Source organism: Pseudophryne corroboree, chromosome 10 (assembly GCF_028390025.1).
Source record: "Pseudophryne corroboree isolate aPseCor3 chromosome 10, aPseCor3.hap2, whole genome shotgun sequence".
Taxonomy (NCBI): Eukaryota; Metazoa; Chordata; class Amphibia; order Anura; family Myobatrachidae; genus Pseudophryne; species Pseudophryne corroboree.
In genome coordinates this window covers 35,245,019-35,271,406 of record NC_086453.1, presented here as the reverse complement: position 1 = coordinate 35,271,406, position 26,388 = coordinate 35,245,019, and the positions used below count along the sequence as shown (strand labels likewise).

At 50.7% G+C, this 26,388-nt stretch overlaps 1 protein-coding gene and 1 long non-coding RNA gene across 2 annotated transcripts in view; both read left to right on the top strand.

The window, feature by feature from the left end:
- The window catches only part of LOC134965901 (phospholipase A2 inhibitor NAI-like), a 112,233-nt gene that overhangs the window by 27,272 nt on the left and 58,573 nt on the right, over positions 1-26,388 (top strand). The gene's annotated exons all lie outside the window — the stretch shown is intronic.
- On the top strand, positions 182-2,207 carry LOC134966957 (uncharacterized). Its single transcript, XR_010188748.1, has 3 exons — positions 182-284; positions 1,851-2,000; positions 2,110-2,207. It is a non-coding gene; the product is annotated as an uncharacterized LOC134966957 (long non-coding RNA).

Here is a 26,388-nt window from a genome sequence, read left to right as displayed (position 1 = left end):
TTACAATCATGCACATAATGTGATAGAAAGATGTTTTGGTGTGCTGAAGTCACGGTTTCGGTGTCTGGATAAATCTGCAGGCCTTTTGTTGTATAGTCCCTCAAAGGTGACTAGAATTGTGTTCTGCTGCTGTTTTCTCCATAATCTGTGTTTAAGTCAACATCTGGCACATGATGAGGGAGAAAGCAGTCAGCAAGCAGAGGAGTTAGAACCATCTGGTGACAGTGTGAGTACATATGTAGGGAGGCAGGTACGGCAAGAAGTGATCCAGCGGTATTTTTCTGGTAAGTTTTTGTAGGATGTAATTATCCTTGCCTAAACACTTTGCAATACTTTCAATTGTGTGTTTTGTTACTTACTGTTTGTTGTTTATAGTGGTGTGTACATTGTACTTAGTTTATGTTATAAATACATTTTCTGTCATTACCCATGAAAAACATACATACATACATACATAGCAGCTTCTACAATGTTTGAGACGGACACAGGAAGTTGTGTGTTTGTCAAATCAAAATTTTTATTGCGTAAATCACATTTGTCAAAAGTCTTATTTTTTCCGCTTGTGTGTGCTGGGTGCTGTGCTTTGTGCTGGCTCACTGGCACGTGATCTGGAGGAACGCCGAACAGGGGAGGTTACTGGCGTTTGGATAGGGGTCGTGGTTCCAGAGCTGGAGGTCACTTGTTGAGCTGCCATCAATGTTATGTTGTTGCTCAAATTATTTATGCTAGCATTCAGTTGTGTGTTGGTTGCAGTGTGGCTGGCTACAATCCGGGATAAAGACTCATTCACAACCTGGTTGTGCTGAATGAGTTGTACGAGTGCCTGCTGATGGCGCTGTTGCTCATCAATGATGCGCGTTAAATGAGCCAGCATTTGGTTGTTGTCAGCCCGTATTTGCTCCATCGATGTTGCGATTCGGCCTACTTGGACAATCAGTCTGCCCGAGTTGCGACTAATGCGCGGTAGATGATGGGGCAGACTGGCAAGGTGTTGGGTATGTGCGGTCAGGCTGGCATTGCTTTGTGCCTGTTGGCTTGTCCAACTGGCCCAAAAGTCATCTGGTATTTGTGGCTGGGGTGGAGCTTGTGCCAGTTGTGGACTCATGGAGGCTTGGGGGATATCCTGCAGCTGTATTGGCTGGCTCGGGTCAACAGGTGTTAGTTGCAGTGTGAAAGTTGCCTGTTGGTCTTGTCCCTGCTGGTCCACGTCGGCCATCAAGCTGGGCTCTGTATGGGGTGGCCAACATGCAATGTTTATTTTTCTTAAAATATATTTGCTAGTTCTACACATTACTACATTCATAATACTCCTTTTTTCAAGTTTTTAGAGTTGTTTTTCAAAACTGATAATTTGTTTTTTCACAAAAAACATATATACCATCACAGGCGTGCACATAGACAGACTTGCGTAATCCTCACCTAACTACCTCCCCTCCACAGCATTACAGTGTTATGTCACCTCCCCTGTCCACGATATAGACTGCTTACCTGGATAGTCCAGAGGAGCGGAGCAAGTAAGCAGTCTACATACCGGACAGGGGAGATGTGTGAACACTATAATGTTGTGGAGCGTGTTTATTTTTAATGTTTTTTGTTTGATTTTTAATTTATTTTAATGTGCACGTGTGTGGCCAAAATTATTACAAATGTATGTTCGTTTTTAAAAATGATGTTGGCGATAGGAACCACTAAGACATTGTAAAATTAAGCATTTGCACCTTTACCAATTGAAGACGTAACATCACATTGCTTGTTATGGCAAACATGTAATCTCAACTACAACTCACTACATAGTAACTGTACTGTGTAGATTATTTGCTATGTGTTTAGTTTCTGTTTTGACTCACCAGATAACTGAGGTGATCGGGGCTCATCACTCTGTGGACTCGCCAATAGTGCCAGTGGTGGCTGGGGTGACACTGCAGAAATGCGCCGCCTGGGTGGGGAAGCTGGAGCCGCAGATTCCGTGCCAAGACGCACTGTCTTACTTGGCCTCCTGGGTAAGTGGCCCGAGCCCTGTGATGGGCGCCTTACAGGAGGTCGGCTTACAGAAGCAGAACCTATGAGAATATATAAACATTAATATTTTGTACTTCTATGTGTTTGCAGAATATGTGACTACAGTGAAGTCTTACCTGCAATCCCAGCATCATCCTGAGTTGTCTGAGGCCTGTCTGGCCGGCTGGACTGTCGGACTGTTGAAAAAGTGGAGCAAACATTATTACCATGCTTTGTGTCAAAATTATAACTGCAAAGCCTTAGTGTACTGTAACCATCTATTAGGTATTCTAAATTAAACTAATTTCTGCTTAAGATCTTCGTGCTTCCTTAATTTGTGGTGTATATCAAAATGTACATGGTGTTGCACCAAATAAATCTGTTACATTTGAGAATTATGCGTCAGATATTGCATAGATTGACTACTTGCAAATGTAACCAAAATGTAATTTTGAATTTTTAGAACCTTTTTTTGGAAGTAAATAAATCAAATATTAAAAAATACAATTAGATACAACACCGATGTCCAAGCAATATCGCAAAATTATTATTGCAAATACACATACCAGCAGGCATTGCACCTGTTTTTGCGCAAAATTAAACAAAAAATACAGCCAAGGCAAGATGGAAAATGCAATTTCTAAACACAAACACACCTTAAGGGTGCATAGGCCTACAATATCTGACCAACAATTTTTGCATCCTTTAACCTTAAAAAATTTAATAAAAAACATTTAGAGGACATTTAAAAATAAATTTAACAAATCCAACTCACCATCCTGCGTGGGTCGGTCCGAATCCCGGACATGAGTAGCAGACACCACTTCTGCAGGAATCAATGCCCGCACAGGCTCCTCCCACTCCCGATAGGTTGCCCGGAAAGGGGGGCCACCTCCGGTTTTTCAGGCTGATTTTGCCTCTTTGGCCATCTTGGCCTTGACACGCCGCTTTATGTCATAGAACCTCTTGCGACACGTGTCCTCAGTCCGCCTCACCACACGCTCACTATTGACGGCAACTATTACTTGCCCCCACAGGACAGACTTCCTGCGGGAGGACACCTTGCCAGCATCCTGACCAAACAATTGGCGATGGTGCTTCATCAGCTCACGCACCAACGCCATGTTTTCAGCATAGCTGAACTTAATATTCCTGCCAGTCTTGGTAGTGGTGCGTGGCTGCGGAGCCACAACACCATCACTATCACTGGAGAATGCAGCAACAGGCATCCCCTCCTCCTCCTCCTCACTAACCTCCTCCCTCTCACTACCCCCCTCCACCTCACTAACAGCCTCCACCTCACTAACAGCCTCCACCTCACTAACAGCCTCCACCTCACTACCAGCCTCCACCTCACTAACCTCCGCCACCACACTGACCTCTGAGTCTGACATGAGGACAAACGTCAAAAACCACTGAAAAATCAAAACACAAAACACACTCCTCCACTACTACTACTACTACACACCACACAGCCAACACACACGCTCACTCACTCACTCACTCACTCACTCACTCACTCACTCACTCACTCACAAACAATGACAAAAGACTAAAAAAAAATTACAAGGACAAAAAAGTTGACAAACTGAGAAAAGACAATACTACAAATATGACAAGACTACTTACACACACAGTACAGCACTCAACAATCACAAAACTCCTCTCCAAATCCTCCAAAAACTCCACCAAACTCACCAACTCCAAATACACCTTCCTCTCTCCTCTCCACTAGCTAAACCCACGAGGTGCGGTGTGTTTGGGGCGGTTTTATAGTAATATGCACAGACACTCCTCCTTCACGAATACAACCAATCACGGACGCGTGACAAAAACGAAACTTAGGACTAAAAACGCGGCCGCAATTTCAAAATCACTGCCGTAACAGACATGTGACGCAGTCGTAAAAAAACCCAAAAACACGGCCACGAAACAACAAACGCGGCCGCATTCTACAGCAGAAAACCACGAATGACATCGACATCGGAACAAAAGAAAAACCCGAATACGACAGCTTAGTAAATTAGTCGTAATCAATTCAAAAAGTTGCAATTTTACACTGTCGATGTCATTCGTGATTGAACTTTGACCTGAATCTGGAAAATACGAATCTTAGTAAATTTACCCCTGTGTCGGCAAACTGCAAAACTAAAATGCACCACAGGTATAGAATGTAGATGGATAGTATACTTAATGACGACACAGAGGTAAGCACAGCAGTGGCCTTCCGTATCGTACTGCTATATATAGTATACTGGTGGTCACTGTGTCGGCAAACTGCAAAACTAAAATGCACCACAGGTATAGAATGTAGATGGATAGTATACTTAATGACGACACAGAGTTAGGCACAGCAGTGGCCTTCCGTATCGTACTGCTATATATAGTATACTGGTGGTCACTGTGTCGGCAAACTGCAAAAACTAAAATGCACCACAGGTATAGAATGTAGATGGATAGTATACTTAATGACGACACAGAGGTAGGCACAGCAGTGGCCTTCCGTATCGTACTGCTATATATAGTATACTGGTGGCCACTCTGCACTGTACTCCTCCTATATAATATTAATTATACTGGTGGTCCCCAGTCCCCACAATAAAGCAGCACACTGAGCACAGATATGGAGTGTTTTTCAGGCAGACAACGTATACTGGTGGTCACTGTCAGCAAAACTCTGCACTGTACTCCTGCTATATAATACAGCTGCTCCCCAGTGCCCACAATTAAGCAGTGTGAGCACAGATATATTATTATGCAGCACACTGAGCACAGATATGGAGCATTTTTTTCAAGCAGAGAACGGACTGGTGGTCACTGATCAGCAAAACTCTGCACTGTACTCCTCCTAACAGCTGCTCCCCAGTCCTCCCCACAATTAAGCAATCAAGTTCAACAATAAAGTGAATAAACGGAAAGGACGCCAGCCACGTCCTCTCCCTATCATCTCCAATGCACGAGTGAAAATGGCAGCGACGTGCGGCTGCTTATAAAGAATCCGAATCTCGCGAGAATCTGACAGTGGGATGATGACGTTCGGGCGCGCTCGGGTTAGCCGAGCAAGGCGGGAAGGTTCGAACCAGCCTCGGACCCGTGTAAAATGGGTGAAGTTCGGGGGGGTTCGGTTTTCGAGAAACCGAACCCGCTCATCACTAGTGTCCATATGCTCACTCCCACAGCACGCTGTCACCCCCCCCCCCCTCCCCCATAGAGCCAGAAGTCAGAAGACAGGTGAGTGTAAGAAGATAGATCTCCAATCAAGAGAGTGACGGCTAATGTACAGCACGGCTGGCGGGAGCGCAGCGGCCCATTGCTGCCCACACACACAGGCACTGCAGGGTGGGGGGGGGGGCGTGCCCTGGGCAGCAAAATACCTTAAAAAAAACTGGCTAAAGGGGGGCATAAGAAGCCTAGACACTGCCCTTCCCCCGCCAGTATAAATATTATGTGAAAATCTCTGAGGAGAGGACGCGCCATTGCGGGTGCGGAGCTTCCTCCTCAGTCAGCCAGCACACTGCTCAGTGCCATTTTCTCTCTCTCCTCAGCTGCAGAGACAATGCTGGTCCTCCTCCACTTCTGACTACAAGTATCAGGGTGCAAAACAGGGGGGAGGGGGCACAGCGAATATGGAGCTTTACAGGTGTATTTACATTGTAAAATAAGCGCTGCATCTCAGTGGGCATTTTGTGTTCACAGGCATTATATGCTGACGCTGGGGTCGTGAACTGGCTGCTAATACACTGTGTCCTTCTGACAGATTTTACTGTTTGTCTGTCCCCTATAAGTCCCAGAGTGTCTGTGTGTGTGTAGGGCACGAGTGTGACATGTCTGAGGCAGGGAGTTCTTCCCCTGAGGAAGCCATTTTAGGCATACCTCCCAACTGTCCCGATTTTGGCGGGACAGTCCCGTTTTTTACGGTCTGTCCCGCTGTCCCACCCGCGGGTCGCAGTGTCCCGCGGGTGGGGGGGCAGTTGGGAGATCCCCCCTGTCACTCGCTGCTCTGAGCAGAGCAGCGGTGAATAGATGCTATGCACATGCGCACAGCGTCTATTCACGGCAGAGAGGGACAGGGGGCATGACCAGCAGCTCTCACAGCGCTGTTCATGCCCCCATAATGATGTAAACGGGTGTGGCTTGCGATCGCAGCACTTGCCACGAGGCCACGCCCCCTTTCAGACAGGCCACGCCCCCTGGTTTCGGGTGCGCGCCTACGGCGCGCGGAAATGTCCCTCCATCCTGCACTCCAATGTTGGGAGGTATGTTTTAGGGACACAGAGTTGTAATGTGGTGGCGCTGCCGGCACACCAAGAGCCTGCATGGGTGAAAGAAGTACGTGTCTAAATCTTATGCAGAATGCTGGAGAAAGTCTGTGGAAGATGTTATTTTTCATGGTTCTGTTCTTCAATCCGCAGGCGACCCCTCTAGGTCACATAAGAGAGCATTTGCAAATATTGTAAATACTGATACCGACACGGACACTGATTCCTGTGTTGACGATTGTGACTCCAGAGAAATATATCATAAATTGGCGAAAAATATACAATGTACAGTATGATTGTTGCTATAAGGGAGGTTCTGGAAGTTACGGAAGCCACTCCTGTACCTCAGGAGAAGGCCTATTTCTATAAGGAAAAGAGATCTAAGGTGACCTTCCCTCCTTCCCATGAGCTTAATACTCTCTTTGAAGGGGTGTGGGTGAATCCCGAAAAGAAATTTCGAGTTCCCAAGAGGATTAAGATGGCTTATCCTTTCCCAGCAGTGGACAGGACTAATGGGAGTCACCCCCTGTGTTAGACTGTCCAGGTTGACAAAGAAGGTGATTCTCCCTGCACCTGGGATGGCTTCACTAAAGGAGCCGGCAGACCGCAAAATGGAGACTATGTTAAAATCCATTTATGTGGCCAATGGTACGCTGCTCAGGCCCACAATTGCTTGCGCGTGGGTGAGTTGCGCTATTGAAAAATGGTCAGACAGCTTTTAATCAGAAATTTACATGATTGATAAAGATGAGATACTCCTTAAGTTAGGGAATATCAAAGACGCTGCAGCATACATGCTAGAAGCGATGAAAGATATTGGACTCTTGGGTTCAACAGCCGCTACCATGGCAGTATCGGCTCGACGGGCATTGTGGATTCGCCAGTGGAACGCAGATGCAGATTCCAAAAGGAATATGGAGGCTCTCCCATTTAAAGGTGAGGCCTTATTTGGTGATGGACTGGATGCATTAGTCTCGCCAGCTACCGCAGGTAAGTCGACTTTTTTGCCTTCTGCTCCTGAACCAGCAAAAAAGACATATCACTCCCACATGCAGTCCTTTCTGCCCAATAAATACAAAAAGGCGAAAGGTTCCCCCTTCTTTGCTGGTAGGGGAAGGGGAAAGGGAAAGAAGTCCACAGCGGCTTCAGGATCCCAGGAGCAGAAGTCAACCCCTACTTCTGCCAAATCTTCAGCATGATGCTGGGGCTCGCTTGCGGGAGTCCGCTTGGGTGGGGGCACGTCTCAAACTGTTCAGCCAGGGTTGGATTCAATCTGGCCTGGACCCCTGGGTGTTTCAAATAGTGTCCCAGGGGTACAAGCTGGAGTTTCAAGATGTTCCCCCATACCGATTTTTCAAATCAACCTTGCCAGCTTCTCTTCCAGAAAGAGAGGCAGTAACAGCGGCAATTCAAAAATTATGTCAGGACCAGGTCATAGTCCTGGTACCTTTGTCACAACAAGGGGAGGGTTTCTATTCAAGCCTCTTTGTAGTTCCGAAGCCGGACGGCTCGGTCAGACCGATCCTAAACCTAAAAAATCTGAATCTCTACATGTAACGGTTCAAGTTCAAAATGGAATCACTGAGGGCAGTGATTTCCAGTCTGGAAGAGGGGGACTATATGGTGTCAGTAGACATAAAGGATGCTTACCTGCATGTTCCCATTTATCCTCCTCACCAGGCTTATCTAAGATTCATGGTTCAGGATTGCCATTACCAATTCCAGATGGAAAATGGAATCACTGAGGGCAGTGATTTCCAGTCTGGAGGAGGGGGACTATATGGTGTCAGTAGACATAAAGGATGCTTACCTGCATGTTCCCATTTATCCTCCTCACCAGGCTTATATAAGATTTACGGTTCAGGATTGCCATTACCAATTCCAGACGTTACGTTTCTGTCTCTCCACGGCGCTGAGGGTATTCACCAAGGTGATGGCGGAGATGATGGTCCTCCTTCGTCAAAAAGGAGTCAATATAATTCCCTATCTGGACGATCTCCTGATAAAAGCGAGATCCAGGGAGCAGTTGCTACAGAACATCACACTCTCCCTGTCCATACTCCAAAAACACGGTTGGATCATAAATTTACCAAAGTCACGAGGCAATACAGTTTGGCAGGTTCCATGTCAGAGTATTTCAGTGGGACCTGTTGGAAAAGTGGTCGGGTTCCCACCTACACATGCACCGAAAGATAATCCTGTCCTCCAAAGCCAGGATTTCGCTCCTGTGGTGGCTACACAGTTCTCACCTACTAGAGGGACGCAGGTTAGGGATTCAGGACTGGCTCCTGGTAACCACGGATGCAAGTCTCTGAGGCTGGGAAATGTCACTCAGGGGGAAAGCTTCCAAGGAAAATGGTCAAGTCAGGAGGCCTGCCTTCACATAAACGTGCTGGAATTGAGAGCCATTTACAACGGCCTTCGACAAGCGGTACATCTTCTTCAAGATCATCCCGTGCAGATCCAGTCGGACAATGTAACAGCAGTCACGTACATAAACAGGCAGGGTGGAACGAAAAGCAGAGCGGCAATGGCAGAGGTGACAAAGATCCTCCTCTGGGTAGAAAAACATGTAAAGGCTCTGTCAGCGATTTTCATTCTGGGAGTAAACAACTTGGAAGCAGACTTCCTCAGCAGACACGATCTCCATCCAGGAGAGTGGGGCCTCCACCAAGAAGTCTTCACAGAGGTGACAAGTCTCTGGGGAGTTCCTCAAGTAGACATGATGGCATCTCGTCTCAACAAGAAGCTTCAGAGATATTGTTCCAGGTTGAGAGACCCTCAAGCAATAGCAGTGGATGCACTGGTGGTCCAGTGGGTATTCTGGTCAGTGTATGTCTTCCCTCCACTTCCGCTAATCCCAAAAGTTCTCAGGATAATAAGAAAAACAAGAGTTCGAGCAATCTTTATTGCCCCAGACTGGCCAAGGAGGGCTTGGTACCCAGATCTTCAGGAGTTGCTCATAGAAGATCCTCGGCCTCTTCCTCTTCGCGAAGACCTGCTGCAGCAGGGGCTGTGCGTGTATCAAGACTTACCACGGCTACGTTTGATGGCATGGCTGTTGAGCGCCGGATCCTAGCCCGAAAGGGTATTCCCAAGGCAGTCATCCCCACGCTTATTCAGGCCAGGAAAGTAATAACGTCTAAACATTACCACCGTATTTGGAGAAAATATGTGTCTTGGTGTGAATCCAAGAAGGCTCCTACAGAAGAGTTTCAGTTGGGACGTTTTCTCCATTTTCTGCAGGCTGGTGTGGATGCGGGCCTTAGATTGGGGTCAATCAAGGTCCAGATTTCGGCCTTATCGGTTTTCTTCCAAAAACAATTGGCCTCTCTTCCAGAAGTTCAGACCTTCGTGAAGGGGGTTCTGCATATCCAGCCTCCATTTGTGCCTCCAGTGGCACCATGGGACCCTAATGTGGGGTTGCAGTTACTTCAATCACAATGTTTTGAGCCTCTACAGGAGATAGAGTTGAAGTTTCTTGCTTGGAAAGTGATGATGCTTTTGGCCTTGGCATCCGCAAGGCGGGTGTCGGAGTTGGGGGCCTTGTCTCACAAGAACCCTTACCTGATCTTCCATGAAGGTAGGGCAGAGTTGATAACTCGCCAACATTTTCTTCCAAATGTGGTTTTGTCTTTCCACATAAACCAACCTATTGTGGTGCCAGTGGCTACTGCCAAATTCACTGAGTCAAAGTCTCTGGATGTGGTTAGGGCTTTGAAGATTTATGTAGCTAGAACAGCTCGGATACGGAAAACAGAGGCTCTGTTTGTTCTGTATGCTCCCAACAAGATTGGGTGTCCTGCTTCCAAGCAGACTATTGCGCGCTGGATCAGAGGTACGATTCAGCATGCTCATTCTACGGCTGGATTGCCGTTACCGACGTCGGTGAAAGCCCATTCTACTAGGAAGGTGGGCTCATCCTGGGCTGCTGCCCGGGGGGGTCTCGGCATTAGAACTTTGCCGAGCAGCTACTTGGTCAGGGTCAAACACATTTGCAAGGTTCTACAAGTTTGACTCCTTGGCCGATGAGGACCTCAAGTTCTTTCAATCGGTGCTGCAGGGTCATCCGCACTCTCCCGCCCGTACTGGAGCTTTGGTATAAACCCCATGGTCATGAAGTGGACTCCAGCATTCTCTAGGACGAATGAGAAAAAAGGATTTTAATACCTACCGGTAAATCCTTTTCTCCTAGTCCATACATGTTATGCACACCAGTGCCAGCAGGAATGTACTGGTGTCTGAACGGAGAGGGATGCAAAACAAATGAACTCACAGACAGACTGGGGAATATGACATAACATACACAGAAGGTGATAGAGTAACAAAATAAACACAAAGTGAACAGAGAAGCCCAAAGGCTAATAAACTGGGTGTCTCCCTAGTATTAGGAATGCTCAGATGGAAAGAAGCGAGATGTTGTGATTTAATACGTAGAGAACCCGAAATGCTGTTGCTAAGGGCAACAGCAAAACCCTAAAGGGTTACCAACGGGTGTGGCAGTAAACTCCTTGGTCAGAGATGGAATAATAGACACAATGAGAGTCTCCACAATCCTAGTCCTCACTTGTAGTGCACTGGTTCAGCTTACTGCCACTAAACTGACACCTGAACACCTTGCACAGTGAGAAAGGATTTTGGCAGGCAAGTCTGAGAATACAGCCGCAAACTTGCTAGGTTCACAGAGTAGCAAAAGAACCCCAGCAGGTTAAACGACTGACTCCAGTCTTACTGCTAGGTCTGGATTGGCAGAGTGTAGTACCAAATCCCAAGGCCTATTTGCAGTAAGCAACGAACAAATACAAAGTTACACAGTACTAGCTAACTTTCAGGAACTGACTAACCAACAAAGATTCAGCAGCATCTGCCTAACCTGAGAAGAGGGTTTATATAGCAGGTGCTGTCCACGCCCCACTCAGACCTCACAGACTGTGAGCACAAAAACCAGCACCGGATCCCCTGCCGGGCACAGAGCCTGTAACCACTGCACAGCAAAAGACCCGAACCGGAGTATCAGCTGCGCTCAGGTTACTCCGCTAGCACTTGCCTCCCGGTTGCCATGACGACGTGGCAGCACAGGGAAGGAGACCCTAACAGTACCCCCCCTCTGACGAGGGGTCAAAGAACCCCTACGACCGGGTTTATCGGGGAACTGCGAGAAGAAAGAGCGTATCAGTCTGGGGGCATGAAGATCACAACTGCGCACCCACGACCGCTCCTCCGGGCCATACCCCTTCCAGTGCACCAAAAATGAAAGCCGACCCCAAACCATCTTGGAGTCAAGAATCCTTTCAACAACAAACTCCCTCTGGCCACGAGGGGAAGGTCTTCCACTGGAAGAAGGATTACTAATCGCCCGTTTTAAAAGGGAACAATGAAATGTTTTATTGATACCCAAAGAACGGGGCAGATCTAACTGAAATGCCACCAGATTGATAACCCTAGTGATCTTATAAGGGCCGATGAACCGGGGGCCTAACTTATGAGATGGCTGTCTCAACTTCAAATTCTTGGTAGACAACCAGACGAAGTCTCCTAATTTGAAGCTGCAGGGTCTTTTCCGCTTATCAAAAACCCTTTTGGTCACTAATGACACAGACACAAGGGCTTTCTTCACTTTCCTCCAAATACCCCTAAGGACCGAAACCACAGAGGAACCACCAGGCGTGGAGTCCAGGGGGTCAAAAGAATTGGCCTTAGGATGATGCCCATACACACAAAGGAAGGGAGAGATCCCTGTAGCAGAGTGAGCCGCGTTGTTATAGGCAAACTCCGCCATGGACAGATGAGCAACCCAGTCAGTCTGACATAACACCTGAGGAACCGCTCCAAGGTCTGGTTCACCCTTTCAGTCTGCCCATTAGACTGCGGATGGTAGCCTGACGACAAGCTGACAGAAATCTGGAGATCGGAACAAAATGCCCTCCAGAATTTGGCCACAAACTGGGATCCGCGGTCAGAGACCACATCAAGTGGCAACCCGTGGAGGTGCACAACATGCAGCATAAATAATTCAGACAGGCGTCTGGCCGATGGCAGCCCAACCAGTGGAACGAAGTGCGCCATCTTCGAAAACCTGTCAACGACAACCCAGATGGCTGTCATCCCCGAGGATTTGGGCAAGTCCACCACAAAATCCATTGAAATGTGGGTCCATGGCTTAGATGGAATAGAGAGTAGATGTAATGGGCCAACAGGAACCCCTCTAGGAGTCTTATTTCGGGCACAGATGTCACATGCCCGAACCCACTGATCCACATCCCTAGCCATCGATGGCCACCACACCGCCCTAGATAGCAACTCCCGAGTTCTGGCAATGCCCGGGTGACCTGCCGACTTCTTGGCATGGAATTCCAGGAACACTCGCTGTCTTAACCTAGGAGGCACAAACAAAAGACCTACCGGAAGGTCTGGAGGAGCCTGCTCCTGTGCTCTAAGGACTAATGACAAGAGGTCCTGGGTAATGCCCACTTTAATACATGATGGGGACACAATGGGCAATGGCTCCTCGGTGGTCTCCTTGATTGGAGCAAAACTCCGCGAGAGCGCATCAGCCTTGATGTTTTTTGACCCAGGGCGATATGTTATCAAAAAATTAAAGCTAGCAAAAAACAAAGCCCATCGTGCCTGCCTGGCATTGAGGCGCTTCGCTGACTCTAAATATGCCAAATTCTTATGGTTGGTGAGAATTGAGACCACAAACTTAGCCCCCTCAAGTCAGTGTCTCTACTCCTCGAGTGCATCCTTAATAGCCAACAATTCCCGGTTACCCACGTCATAATTCATCTCGGCAGGCGAAAATTTACGGGAAAAGTAAGCACAGGGATGAAGGCGATTATCAGACACCCCCATCTGAGAGAGCACTGCCCCAATACCCACCTCAGAGGCATCCACCTCCACCACAAAAGGACGCTCTGGATCTGGGTGTCGCAGCACCTTGGCCGAGACAAATGCCCTTTTGAGACGGGCAAAAGCCGCTTTGGCCTCACAAGACCAGTGAGCAACATCCGCCCCTTTCTTAGTGAGTGCCACCAAGGGCGCCACTATAGACGAAAATCCAGCGATAAATCGTCTATAAAAATTCGCAAAGCCCAGAAAACACTGAAGCGCCTTCAAACTAGTGGGCTGCACCCAATCCAGGACTACCTGTACCTTGGAACCCTCCATTTGGAAACCTTCTGGGGAGATAATATATCCTAGAAATGCGATTTGCTGAACTTCAAATTCGCACTTCTCCAGCTTCGCCCCAAGCCGGTGGTCTCTGAGTTTCTGGAGGACTAAGTGTACATGCTTCCGATGTTCCTCCAGGGAATGGGAGAAGATTAGGATGTCGTCTAAGTATACAACTAAGAATCTATCCAAATATTCCCTGAGCACATCGTTCATGAAGTCCTGGAAGACTGCCGGGGCATTAGAGAGCCCAAAAGGCATCACCAAATATTCATAATGCCCTGAGTGGGTATTAAAGGCAGTCTTCTATTCATCCCCCTCTCTGGTGCGTGGCGGCGGGTGTCCAGTGCAGGGATTACCTTTTTCCCTGAGCCGGACCAGAGACTGCAGGGGCTTTTGAATCTTGGCGCCCTCCGGGAGCCAATCGCGGCTCCCGGAGCGGCAGCCAATCAAAGAGGGACGTGGCGAACCAATCGGCGCTCGCCGCGTCATAGGCCCCGCCCCCGGCATCTGACGTCAGACGCCGGGCGGGAGCCTGAAGAAAAGGCCGCGCCGAAGAGCGGCGAAGAAGACAGGCGGGAGCGGAGGTCAGCGCGCGCGCGGAAGAACGCGAGGAGAAGGCCAGCGGTCGGGCTCCGGGAAGAAGATGTCCAGCGGCGGCTGGACGCGGCGCAGCGGAGGCGACGCCGCTGGCCAGGACTGGTCAGCGGCAGAAGACGGTGCCGGAGGCCCCCGGATTAGGTGAGGCCTCAGTGAGGCTATCCTTCCCCCTCCCCTTTTCCTCCCTCGACCACCAGGGACGGGCATTAGGCCAGAGGGCACAATTCAGGCACTAGGCCTGGGGCGCAGATAGGAGTTTGGGGTCACTATTTTATTAGGTGGTTTGGGCATTAGGCCCAAGCCACCCTCCCTGTGGCACAGTTGGGCGGGCATGAGGCCGGGGGGGTGTATTTTGGCCGATTAGGTACATATAAGGTGACCCTGGGCACAAGGCCCAGGTCACCCAATGGGCAGCAAGTTAGGCGGGCGCTAGGCCCGTGGGCTAAGTCAGGCCTCCGGCCTGTGTGCAGTTAGTGGGCGCTAGGCCCAGTGAATCAGTGTTTCCCCGAGGTGAGTACAGGTGGCCCTGGGCGCTAGGCCCAGGCCACCCTGAGGTATTTAGGTGGGTAGGCCGTGCAGCGCCCACCCCCTTCCAGCGGCAGGTAGGGATTTAAAGGGACAACACCGTGTGATCTTGTATACCGATATTGTGATGTATGTTGTTACCGTGCAGGGCAAAGTGTATGCGTTGTTTAAGTTGTGCATAGTTGTGTCGCACCACCCACACGAGCTAGTTTGAGGGCTCTGTTTATGTAGCTAGTGTAGCGGACGCACACTAGGGTAGTTCTTGGCCCTGCACGGCTGTTTCTCTTTGCCTCCTTACAGGGACCTGTAAGTGGAGAAGATCGGAGTGCAAGACTTGTGACGGTGAGTAGCATCCGTGTACGTTTGTCCCTTGTCTGTCCCCGAGCGCCGGAGTCGGGATTGCTCACGGACGTGAGAATCCTTTTCATCACACTACGTGCAAAAGCGCGAGTGTGTGAAATCTGGGTGGCTGAGGCTTTGTGCTGGTGATGACCATTCACCCAACCGGTGAAGGTCGCGGTCACCCCTGGGGTATCCCCTGTTCCAGTGGAAGAAGGGTCGATACCCCCTTTAAGGTAAAATATTCTCTCCTCAGCTCGGTCGTCGGTCAGCTCCGAGAGGGAATCGCCGTGTCCGGATCCGCCATGTCCGGAACGGTACCTGAAGGTGAGAGAGAGCGGCGCCTGGTGAGTACCGAGTCTACACCTGCACGGCAGCAGGCACCACCACACGCACCGCAGATTCACCTCTCACACTTGGCGTAGTCGGCGGACACGATGTGGAACGCCACCAAGAAGACCTCCCTGCGGACGGCTCCGGAGAAGACTCACCCCCGGATGTGTGCGGACCAGAGCGACTGGGTGACGGTGTCTGGGGCAGACCTCCTGAAGATGGTGAAGCGGTCGGTCCAGCGTGGAAAGGAAGAGCGCCGGGAGAAGGGGCGCAAGAAAGCCGCTGTGATGCCCTGCAAGAAATGTCGGCAAACAGGGCACTTTGCCGGCGAGTGTACTTGGCGAGAGACGTCCCCAAAGAAGGTGGTCCAGGAAGCGGACCAAAGACGTCAGAAGGGCCAAGCGAAGGAGGAGTCCTGGTGTTTGCTCTGCGGAAACTACGGGCATGAGCACAACAGTTGTCCTTGGGACGAAGAGTTGAGCGAAGACGAGGTTGATTCCCGGTGTGAAAGCTGTGGAGATCCCCGACATCGGCTCCTGGAATGTCCATGGACTGAAGACAGGACGGACTACGAGGCCACGGTGAAGCAGATGACGGAGTCTCGTCAGCAGCTTTGGGACCGGGTGGCTGCAGAGCCTGTGTGTGCGCTCTGCGAGGCGAGAGGACATGCGCTTCCCGACTGTCCGTGGAATGAAGACCGGATGATTGCGGATGGTCGCGCCCAGAGATGGGAGGAGGAAACCAGGGAAATGGAGCGGAAGGCCTTGCTTGAAGTTAGTTCGCAGGTGCCCATTTCCTCTGAGCCGGAACCAACGGGTGAAGATTCCCCAGTGAAGGAGGTGGACCAGGAACCCGTCTTGGAGAAGGTGGCAGTGGCCCTTCCTTGTTGGAAGTGTCGGCGACCAGAACATGCGGCCAGTGAGTGCCCCTGGGAAGATGCCGCGGACCTACTCTGTCCCAAGAAAGTGACCCCAGTAACGAAGGATCCTTTCCCGCAGCAGGCAGAGGTGGACGGCTGGGAGGAGAAGAGACCACGCTGCGAAGAAAAGCGTGAAGACCCAGTGACTGAGACGTCCGGAATCTCCCTGCGATGGAACCGTCCACGTCCAGGACGTGCGGATCAGATGTGTCCTGGGTACCTAGAGATGCCAGCGGAAGCGAAGGAGTACGCTGAGGAAGTAAAGATGCCAGCGGAAGCGAAGGAGTACGCTGAGGAAGCAGAGGTACCAGCGGAAGAGACTAAGTACGCTGAGGAGGAAAACGATACCCCAGTCCAGATATCGGAGGAGGACTCGGACTACGGTGAGCTGTCCGCCGACGAATCCCTCCCAGAACAGATGGAGGACGACTCTGGCATCGGAAGCGCCGACGAGAGTGACTGGCAGGATCGGGTGGAGTCATGCTCCCAGTTGAATGCCCTCCGTGAAGAGGAGGAGATAATCCTGGGGCAAGAGTACCTGCCGGGAGTGCCGAAATGGACGGACGTACGGGGACAGGATCATGATGCCGTGGGAGGACCCGTTCCAGAGGAAGACACAGGACCTTTGGAGATGCCCCACGAGGAAATGCGACATGTGGTGGCTGTTGCCCGGGAGGAAACGGATGCCCCGGAGGATTCCGCTGTTGGGTGGTGGTCGATACCACACCCGGAAGACAGGGACGAAGCCACAGACGATATCGAAGGTCGAGAGTGGGTGACTGTTGTCCCCGTGGAAGAAGATTCCCCATGGTGGCCAAAGTCGAGCGGCCGTGAGGAGATGCCACTCCCCCAGAGGATCCGCCGATGGAGGTCAGGACGTAAGAGGGACCCGGAGCTGGAGGAGGAAGGGTGTGGGGTCACGGCCGGTCCAGGCTGGGCTCTCGAACACAACCTCGCTGGAGGGACCTCGGAATTCCCTGACCCGCGGACAATGGACGTCGTGGAGACCTTTGTAGGAACTACAAAGGAAAAAGGGGGGGAAAATGTAGAGATGTGCCCTGTGGGCACATCAGTGGGGCTGTCCCTAGCTGGGGACAGCGCTGGGGCAGCTTGTCTGTCCCCAGCGCTGGGTGCGTGGCGGTGGGTGTCCGGTGCAGGGATTACCTTTTTCCCTGCGCCGGACCAGAGACTGCAGGGGCTATTGAATCTTGGCGCCCTCCGGGAGCCAATCGCGGCTCCCGGAGCAGCAGCCAATCAGAGAGGGACGCAGCGAGCCAATCGGCGCTCGCCGCGTCATAGGCCCCGCCCCCGGCATCTGACGTCAGACGCCGGGCGGGAGCCTGAAGAAAAGGCCGCGCTGAAGAAAAGGCCGCGCTGAAGAAAAGGCCGCACCGAAGAGCGGCGAAGAAGACAGGCGGGAGCGGAGGTCAGCGCGCGCGTGGAAGAGCGCGAGGAGAAGGCCAGCGGTCGGGCTCCGGGAAGAAGATGTCCAGCGGCGGCTGGACGCGGAGCAGCGGAGGCGACGCCGCTGGCCAGGACGGGTCAGCGGCAGAAGACGGTGCCGGAGGCCCCCGGATTAGGTGAGGCCTCAGTGAGGCTATCCTTCCCCCTCCCCTTTTCCTCCCTCGACCACCAGGGACGGGCATTAGGCCCGAGGGCACAATTCAGGCACTAGGCCTGGGGCGCAGATAGAAGTTTGGGGTCACTATTTTATTAGGTGGTTTGGGCATTAGGCCCAAGCCACCCTCCCTGTGGCACAGTTGGGCGGGCATGAGGCCGGGGGGGTGTATTTTGGCCGATTAGGTACATATAAGGTGACCCTGGGCACAAGGCCCAGGTCACCCAACGGGCAGCAAGTTAGGCGGGCGCTAGGCCCGTGGGCGAAGTCAGGCCTCCGGCCTGTGTGCAGTTAGTGGGCGCTAGGCCCAGTGAATCAGTGTTTCCCCGAGGTGAGTACAGGTGGCCCTGGGCGCTATGCCCAGGCCACCCTGAGGTATTTAGGTGGGTAGGCCGTGCGGCGCCCACCCCCTTCCAGCGGCAGGTAGGGATTTAAAGGGACAACACCGTGTGATCTTGTATACCGATATTGTGATGTATGTTGTTACCGTGCAGGGCAAAGTGTATGCGTTGTTTAAGTTGTGCATAGTTGTGTCGCACCACCCACACGAGCTAGTTTGAGGGCTCTGTTTATGTAGCTAGTGTAGCGGACGCACACTAGGGTAGTTCTTGGCCCTGCACGGCTGTTTCTCTTTGCCTCCTTACAGGGACCTGTAAGTGGAGAAGATCGGAGTGCAAGACTTGTGACGGTGAGTAGCATCTGTGTACGTTTGTCCCTTGTCTGTCCCCAAGCGCCGGAGTCGGGATTGCTCACGGACGTGAGAATCCTTTTCATCACACTACGTGCGAAAGCGCAAGTGTGTGAAATCTGGGTGGCTGAGGCTTTGTGCCGGTGATGACCATTCACCCAACCGGTGAAGGTCGCGGTCACCCCTGGGGTATCCCCTGTTCCAGTGGAAGAAGGGTCGATACCCCCTTTAAGGTAAATTATTCTCTCCTCAGTTCGGTCGTCGGTCAGCTCCGAGAGGGAATCGCTGTGTCCGGATCCGACTGAAGATTTCCAGGTCCGTTGGAGGTTCCGGTACCTGAAGGTGAGAGAGAGCGGCGCCTGGTGAGTACCGAGTCTACACCTGTACGGCAGCAGGCACCACCACACGCACCGCAGTTTCACCTCTCACAGAGGCCCAAGGGATCCCACAAGCCAGGGCAGCAAGGAGGAGAGCATTGCCCCAGCATTTTCGGGAGCCAGCCGGACAGGAAAGCGTGCAGCACAGAGCGGACCATAGACGAGGGAGCCAGCAGCAGCATGTAGCAGGAGCTCGGCTGACCGGATCTCCCCCTGGTGGTCGGAGGGAAGAACATCCACGGCAGGACTCAAAGAAGAAGAGATCTAGGGTTAAGCGCGGAGCGCAGGCAGCGAGGAAGAAGGGACAAGCAAGGAAGCCCCCCAGCAGCACCAGGCAGCAATCGGTGAGTAACAATGGAAAAGAGGAATTTTCACACATGAAGGTAGCGCTCAACAAGTGACATGTAGAAGTATATACATATAATCAACTGATATAAAATGCATTCACCCTTTATAAAGAGGTATTTCTCATAGGCTGCAGAAAGACGATGGATATTCACTCTAAATAATCCTCGTAGCACAGCGTCAATATTCAACTGGAACAAATGGTATCCCAGAGTAACCTGAAAGATAGGTGCTTCCTCCCCCAATATGAATGGGTATGTAATAAGAGGAACCATTAGAGACAAGCCATAGTGTAGTATTTTTTGTAAAAACACGCACTGGTTTTAATGGATAGATAAAACTTACAAGAAGTTAAAAGAACAAGAGCATATCATGTAAGACTTCATGGGATAACACAGATGGTATATCACCCAAAATCGCCTTGCAGCTGCAGCAGATGGTATTTGGAGGATGTGCACAGTCTCTCCTGATGTCACACAGCATGCAGGGTCACAGAGGGTAATCGTGTCCAGAAGTCCCAAGATCAACAATGGTTTAAAAACAAAGAGCCACACTTAACGCGTATCGGACGAAAACGTCCTTCATCAGAAGCGTAAATTACTGGCTCCAAGGTAGTGCTTTTAAACTTAACTAATTACCAGTCCCAGGTGTCTCCAATCAGAAACCAAACATCGCGCTCCGTACGGCGCACATGCGCAGTAATCACCGGAAACTGGAAGTGGTCTATGCGGGTCGCCTGCGCTTCACATATCCGGAAGTTGTAAAGGATGTCTCCATTCAAGATCCAGACATCGCGCTCCGTACGGCACACATGCGCAGCAATTACCGGAAACCGGAAATGGTCTGTGCGGGTCACCAGCTTTTCACATATCCGGAAGTTGTAGAATCGGCTTCTTTTTACTCTACATCGCAAGTCTCCTTATTACTTCCATGCGTTCCACTGATCAGGAAATACACCTGACCCGCATCCTTGATCCTTTGTGGTTACGTTTCATGTTCAATATGATAATAAAGTCCTGGACTGGTATACATCCATACATAAGACACATATATATAGAAAAAAAGGAAAAAATAGCAGCAATTACCAGTATTATCTACATGGTTCAAACATAGGACAATATACAAAGTAGATACTTAGATGGGTAAGTGAACTAGGTCAGAAAGCTTTTTAGTTCAAATTCACCGTTCAGTCCCCTTGGACTAAGGGTACCCAAACGGTGAATAGACCTCATCTCTGTTTGGGAGAGTCTTTTTTCTAAGTCCCTAGTTCGCCACTTTTGTTGTACTACTTGTATCCCCCAAAAATTCTTTAATGCCCCTGTATTGGAATTGTGTATTCTTTTAAAATGTGAGGATACATTATGCGATTCAAGGCCCTTTCGAATATTATAAATATGCTCGGCCCACCTCACCTTGGCACTCCTTCCTGTTTTGCCAACATAGGCAAGGCCGCATACACATTCAAGCACATATATAATGTTTTTAGTATGGCACGTAATAAAATCCCGAATGGGATATGTATGGCCATTTACAGTATATTCCGTAAATTTCCTCACTGGGGCTTTAACAGTCCTACACATTAGGCAGTCACCACAACGGTGAAAACCTTTAGTTCTCACACTCTGTCTCAATTCCATGTCCAGGCTACTCCTGACAAGCTGGTTTTTGAGGGATTGAGACGTCCTATAAATAAAGGTAGGTCTATCTGGTAATAGATCACCAATCACCACATCCTGTTTTAGAATATTCCAGTTATTGGTGAACACTTTTTCTATACCTTTAAAGGAACTGCTGTACTGGCTAATGAAGGCCCACTTAAATCTATCATCCGAATTAGTAGGTTTTTCCTTGATTGCCAATAGTTGGGACCTATCTACCTCATATAGCCTCTTTCTAGCCGATTCAAGGACATTAGGTGTATATCCTTTTTGTACTAATCGGTCTGTGAGTTCATCTAATTGCTGATCTCTTACCACTACATCAGAACAGTTTCTCTTGACCCGTGTGAACTGGCTGAAGGGTATCCCGTCCAGCCAGGGCACATGATGTTGACTTGTTCTGTCAATGAAACAGCTGGAATCTGTTTTTTTTCCTATAAGTTTTCGACTGAACCTCTCCATTATGGATATAAATACTCAAGGCCAAAAAAGTAAACCTCATTCTGACTCTGAGTAAAGGTGAATTTGATATCCATAGTATTTCGATTAAGTTCATGGCAGAACGATTGCAATGACTCCTCGTCCCCACGCCAGACGAAGAATACGTCATCGATATAGCGCCGCCAGGACACCAGGCCCGCCACCAGGACACCCTCATGCCAAATCTGGATGTCCTCCCAGTATGCCATAAATAAATTGGCATAACTGGGGGCGAACCTGGTGCCCATGGCTGTGCCAATCCGTTGTATGTAGAACGTTCCGTCAAAGAAAAAAATAATTATTTAATAAAATGAACCTAATACTATCTAAAATGAAAGTTCTTATAGGCTCACTATAACTGCTCCTATTCAGAAAATAAGAGACCGCCATGAGACCATTCTCCAGATCTATAATTGTGTACAGTGTACACACATCAGCTGTACACAGGAAGTCACCTGTTTCCCATTTATAGTCTGTCAGGCTCCTCAGGATATCCCCAGTGTCTTTCACAAAGGATCTAGTTGTTACCACTAATGGCTGTAAATAGTGATCTACCATAGCCGAGAGGTTGCTAGTCAGACTATTACACCCAGATACTATAGGTCGACCCGGAGGGTGGAGGGGGTCCTATGAACCTTCGGGAGAACATACATGGTAGGAGTGGTGGGGTCCTTAATATTCAGAAACTCGTGTTCACTCTTTGTAATAATCTTATTGTCCAAAGCATGTGTGCTAAGGTCCAAGAGTGCCCTAGCAATACGTGCCGTTGGATCTACTTTTAATTTCTGATAGGTACCTCCACCATTAAGCTACCCCGGGGATAGCGGAGAAGAGGCCCGTGGCTAGGGACGCAGACGTGCCTGGGCCGGGAGGAGCAGGAGATCGGTAATGAGCCACAGCCATTTATCCCCAGCTCCCCAGCAGCACAGACAGTGTCACATACCCCCTCCCCGGCATACTCAGCGGGCAGGGTGGTCCATCAAAGTGGGACAGGGGGGCAGTAACAGGGGTCGGAAGATCCTAGCAGTGAGCATGACCCGGCGGCAGATTCTCAGGGGGCATGGGTGTATCTTGCCTCCACCGCCGTTTACACCAAGGGACAGAAGGCAGCTTGAGGCCCGTTATAGCAGGGGGCAGAGACAGCATTAGGATCGTGCAGCCAGGTCACCATATCAGCAACAGAGCTCCCCCCAGTTCTCCCCCCCCCCCCAGGAGCATACGGCATTGCCCTTCCCCTTACGGATACACTAGGGCGCAAAGGTCGCCAGCCGGGGCCGCTTGCTACGCTTTTCCACCAGCGCAGGAGTTCAGCACGCAGCATCTCGGCTGCGGCTGCTGCTGGGAGCGTTCTGAGAGACACTATCATAGGGACATGCGGGAGGACATCCATCAATTTTTACGCAGCGGCAGGAGCGAACAACAAGGAAATCGGCTACACCATCACGGCGCTGGGCCAGCGCAAGGGGCGGAGCATCAGCAAGGGGGAGCACCATCAGGGTCCAGTCAGACACCGTCGGGGAATCGCAGCACGGCCCATGCCGCACCCAGCGCGGCTACCACAGCAGCGCAACAGCCAGCAACCTTGGCGGTTACTCCAGCGGCCGCATACGTCACCAAGCCCAGCGGCCCAGCACAAGAGTTAAACAGGCACGGCCAGCGCTACGTTCAGCGTGGTCTCAGCGACAGCAATGCAGCTCCCTCACGCCGCAGCCAGCGTGAGCAATCCAGGAGTCGCAGTGAACACCAGCAGCGGGACAGACGGTTCTTCTTCGCGCAAGGATGGTGAGAACATCAGTAATAATTGCAATGTTGATACTGTGAATGTTAATGCGGGGGTTGTGCATGACGTTAGCAATGCTATTGTTAGGTTTACAGGCGTGCGCGGTAGTAGGTCACCAGTGCGGGTTATTACGCAGGACAGTAGTTCTTCAGAATCTGAAGAGGACGAGGCAGTTAAGGTGTTAAAGGAACAGCTGAAGCTAGCAAGGGAGAATAGTAAAAAGAAGAAGACGAGCAACCCAGGGGTAGATGCAGCGGGTAGCCAGATGGCCACGTGAATAAAAGGACAGGGGGGTTCCGGCAAGAAGGGGGTGGCGGTAGGATGCGAGTTGGGGTCAGTGGCCAGGCGCTTGCCAAAGGAGGCTAAGAAAGAAATTGTGAGAGGAGCTTTCGTAGATATTTGCTCGCTTACAGTGGCGGGGTTGAGGGACAAAGAGAAAGCCACGCCAAAGGGGGGCGAGCCATCAGACTCCTACAAGGCAATAGAGAATTGGTTGAGCGGCATGTTTGCCTACATGGGTTGTTATACGGAGGCCTATCCGGAAGCGGCCATGGGCATGCTGAAGTATACAGATCTTATTTATTCAGCGTACAAGGAGTGCGGTGGTGCCGTGTGGCGCACATACGACGAAGCATTTAGGCGGAACGTGGCAAGCGACAAGCCCATTAACTTTGGAATCAGGGATTTAGATGAGTGGCTCAGAGCGCAAGCAAGCGGCTCATTGGAGAAAGGCCTGCCAGGGCAGAAGCCCGGTGCGGGGAGGCCTAGCAAGCAGAAGCAGGAATTTAAATGCTGGGCATTCAATGAGTCACAGTGCGCACGGGCACAGTGCAAGTTTAAGCATGCCTGCAATTTCTGCAACGCGAATCACTCGGGAAAAAACTGCAACAAGAAAAGGGCTAGTCACACACAAAAGTTACCCGCAACAGGGGGGGCTGTCAAAAGCAATTACCCCTGTCAACTTGGGCAGGGTCCTGGAGTGGCTTTCCAGGTACCCCAAGCCTGACGAAGCCAAGCTGTTGCGGGCAGGGTTTGCCGAGGGGTTCAGGATTCCTATATCAAAAAGCGTGCCACCAACAGTTAATAGCAGAAATTTAAAGTCCATTGCGGAGCAACCGCTCGTAGTTCAGGAAAAAATCGTAAAGGAGCTGGTGCTGTGTAGGATGGCGGGACCATTCAGTTCCCCGCCAGTACCAGAGCTGGTGATTTCACCGCTGGGCCTGGTCCCTAAAAAAGTACAGGGAAAATACCGGCTCATACAGCACCTATCGTATCCAGAAGGAGCATCAGTAAACGATGCGCTGGATAAGGGTCAGTGCTCGGTAATACAATGCAATACCAATCGTTTGATAGCGCAGTACAGATGGTGAGGAAGCAGGGAAAGGGCGCGCTCATGGCAAAGCTGGACATTGAATCCGCTTTTAGGCTCCTGCCCCTGCACCCAGATAGTTTCAGGCTCATGCGTTTCCGGTTTGACGGGTACTGGTTTATAGACAAATGCTTGCCCATGGGATGCGCAATTTCATGCGCGTTCTTCGAATCATTTAGCTCATTCATACAATGGTGTATGGAGGAGCGCACATGGGCGTAAGCCATAGTGCACTACTTGGACGATTTCTTGCTGGCAGGTCCACCGCAGTCGAGTCAATGCGGACAGCTGTTGCAGGAGCTCCAGAGCATGCTAAGGGAATTCGGGGTTCCCATTGCGCAGGAAAAAACCGAGGGCCCAAAGGCAGTAATATCATACTTGGGCATAGAGATCAATTGAGAAAAGGGGTAGTGTAGGTTGCCGGCAGACAAGGTGGAGAGGTTAGGTAGGGAGGTCGCGCATTGCGTGAAAACAACGAAGGTTACGCTGGCTCAGATGCAGGCCTTGTTAGGGAGGTTGAACTTTGCGTGCCGGGTAATCCCCATGGGAAGAATCTTTAAAAGGTGTCTGGAGCAAGCCATGGCAGGCGTGAGAAAAAGGCACCATTTTATCCGCATTTCCAGGGAGCTTAGAGAAGATCTGCGAGTATGGGAGGAATTCATCCTACACTTCAACGGTGTGTGCATGTGGCAGACAGCAAGCTCGCACAATCACGCGTTGCAGCTGTTCATCGACGCAGCCGGGGCCACCGGCTTCGGGGCCTATCTGCAGGGGGAGTGGTGCGCCGAGCGGTGGCCAGCATGGTGGACGGACACAGGGCTGACCAAGAACTTGGCAGCTTTGGAATTGTTCCCAATAGTAGTGGCAGTAGACATCTGGGGGCACAGGCTGGCCAACAGGCACATTCTGTTCTGGTGCGACAACTTAGGGGTGGTGCAGATTATCAACAATCAAAGTGCATCATCTCCACCAGTTATCAGGCTGGTAAGGAGGCTAGTTGCGGCTTGCCTCAGGCATAATATCACATTCAGGGCAAAACACGTACCAGGGGAGCAAAATGTTTTAGCAGATGCATTGTCCAGGCAGTAGTGGGAGGTCTTTAAGGCATTAGCGCCGCAGGCGCATACGTCAGGCTTAACATGCCCCTCCCGTCTTTGGCAGATAGTCGAGCCAATTTGAGTGACCTCATCAAGCAATCACTGGCGGCGAAAACGTGGAGAGCATACGAGGCCGGTTGGCAGAAGTGGCAACAATTTAGGAGCACGCCAGGCCAGGAGGGTGAGGCCGCAGGACAGCGATTACTGGCATTCCTGGGTATGTTAAGAAGGGAGTGAGCTTCCAGGGCCAAGGTTAGCACTACACTCGCCGGTATTTCCTTTTTTACAAAACTTGAGGGTGGCCAGGATGAGACCAAGACTTTCGTGGTGCGCACAATAATGAAGGGCTGGGCCCGGGTGGAGGGGAAGAAACCGGACAGTAGAGAGCCAGTGACCATACAAAGACTAGAAAAGCTGGTCAGCGCGGTGCCGTTGATATGCAGGGACACGCACGAGGCTATGTTGTTTAGAACAGCTTTCATTATGGCTTTCAGCGGAGCTTTCAGGGTGAGCGAGCTGGTGGCCGAGAGCAAGCAGGCACTCGCCTCGGGGCTGCAGACTGAGAACGTCGCAATCACTGAGGACACAGTGCTGTGCAAGATACTGAAGTCCAAGACAGATTAGGGGGGCAAGGGTAGATGGGTTCGGTTGAAGGCACAGCACAAAGCAGCAGTGTGCCCAGTGATGGCAGTCAGAGAGTATCTGGGCGTCAGGCCTATGACGGGAAAGAATTTCCCTGTTCACGGAGATGCGACGTCGCTAACTAAGTTCCAGTTCACGGCGGTATTTAAGAAATGCATTAGGAAGCTGGGCTGGGATGTGCGGAAATTTGG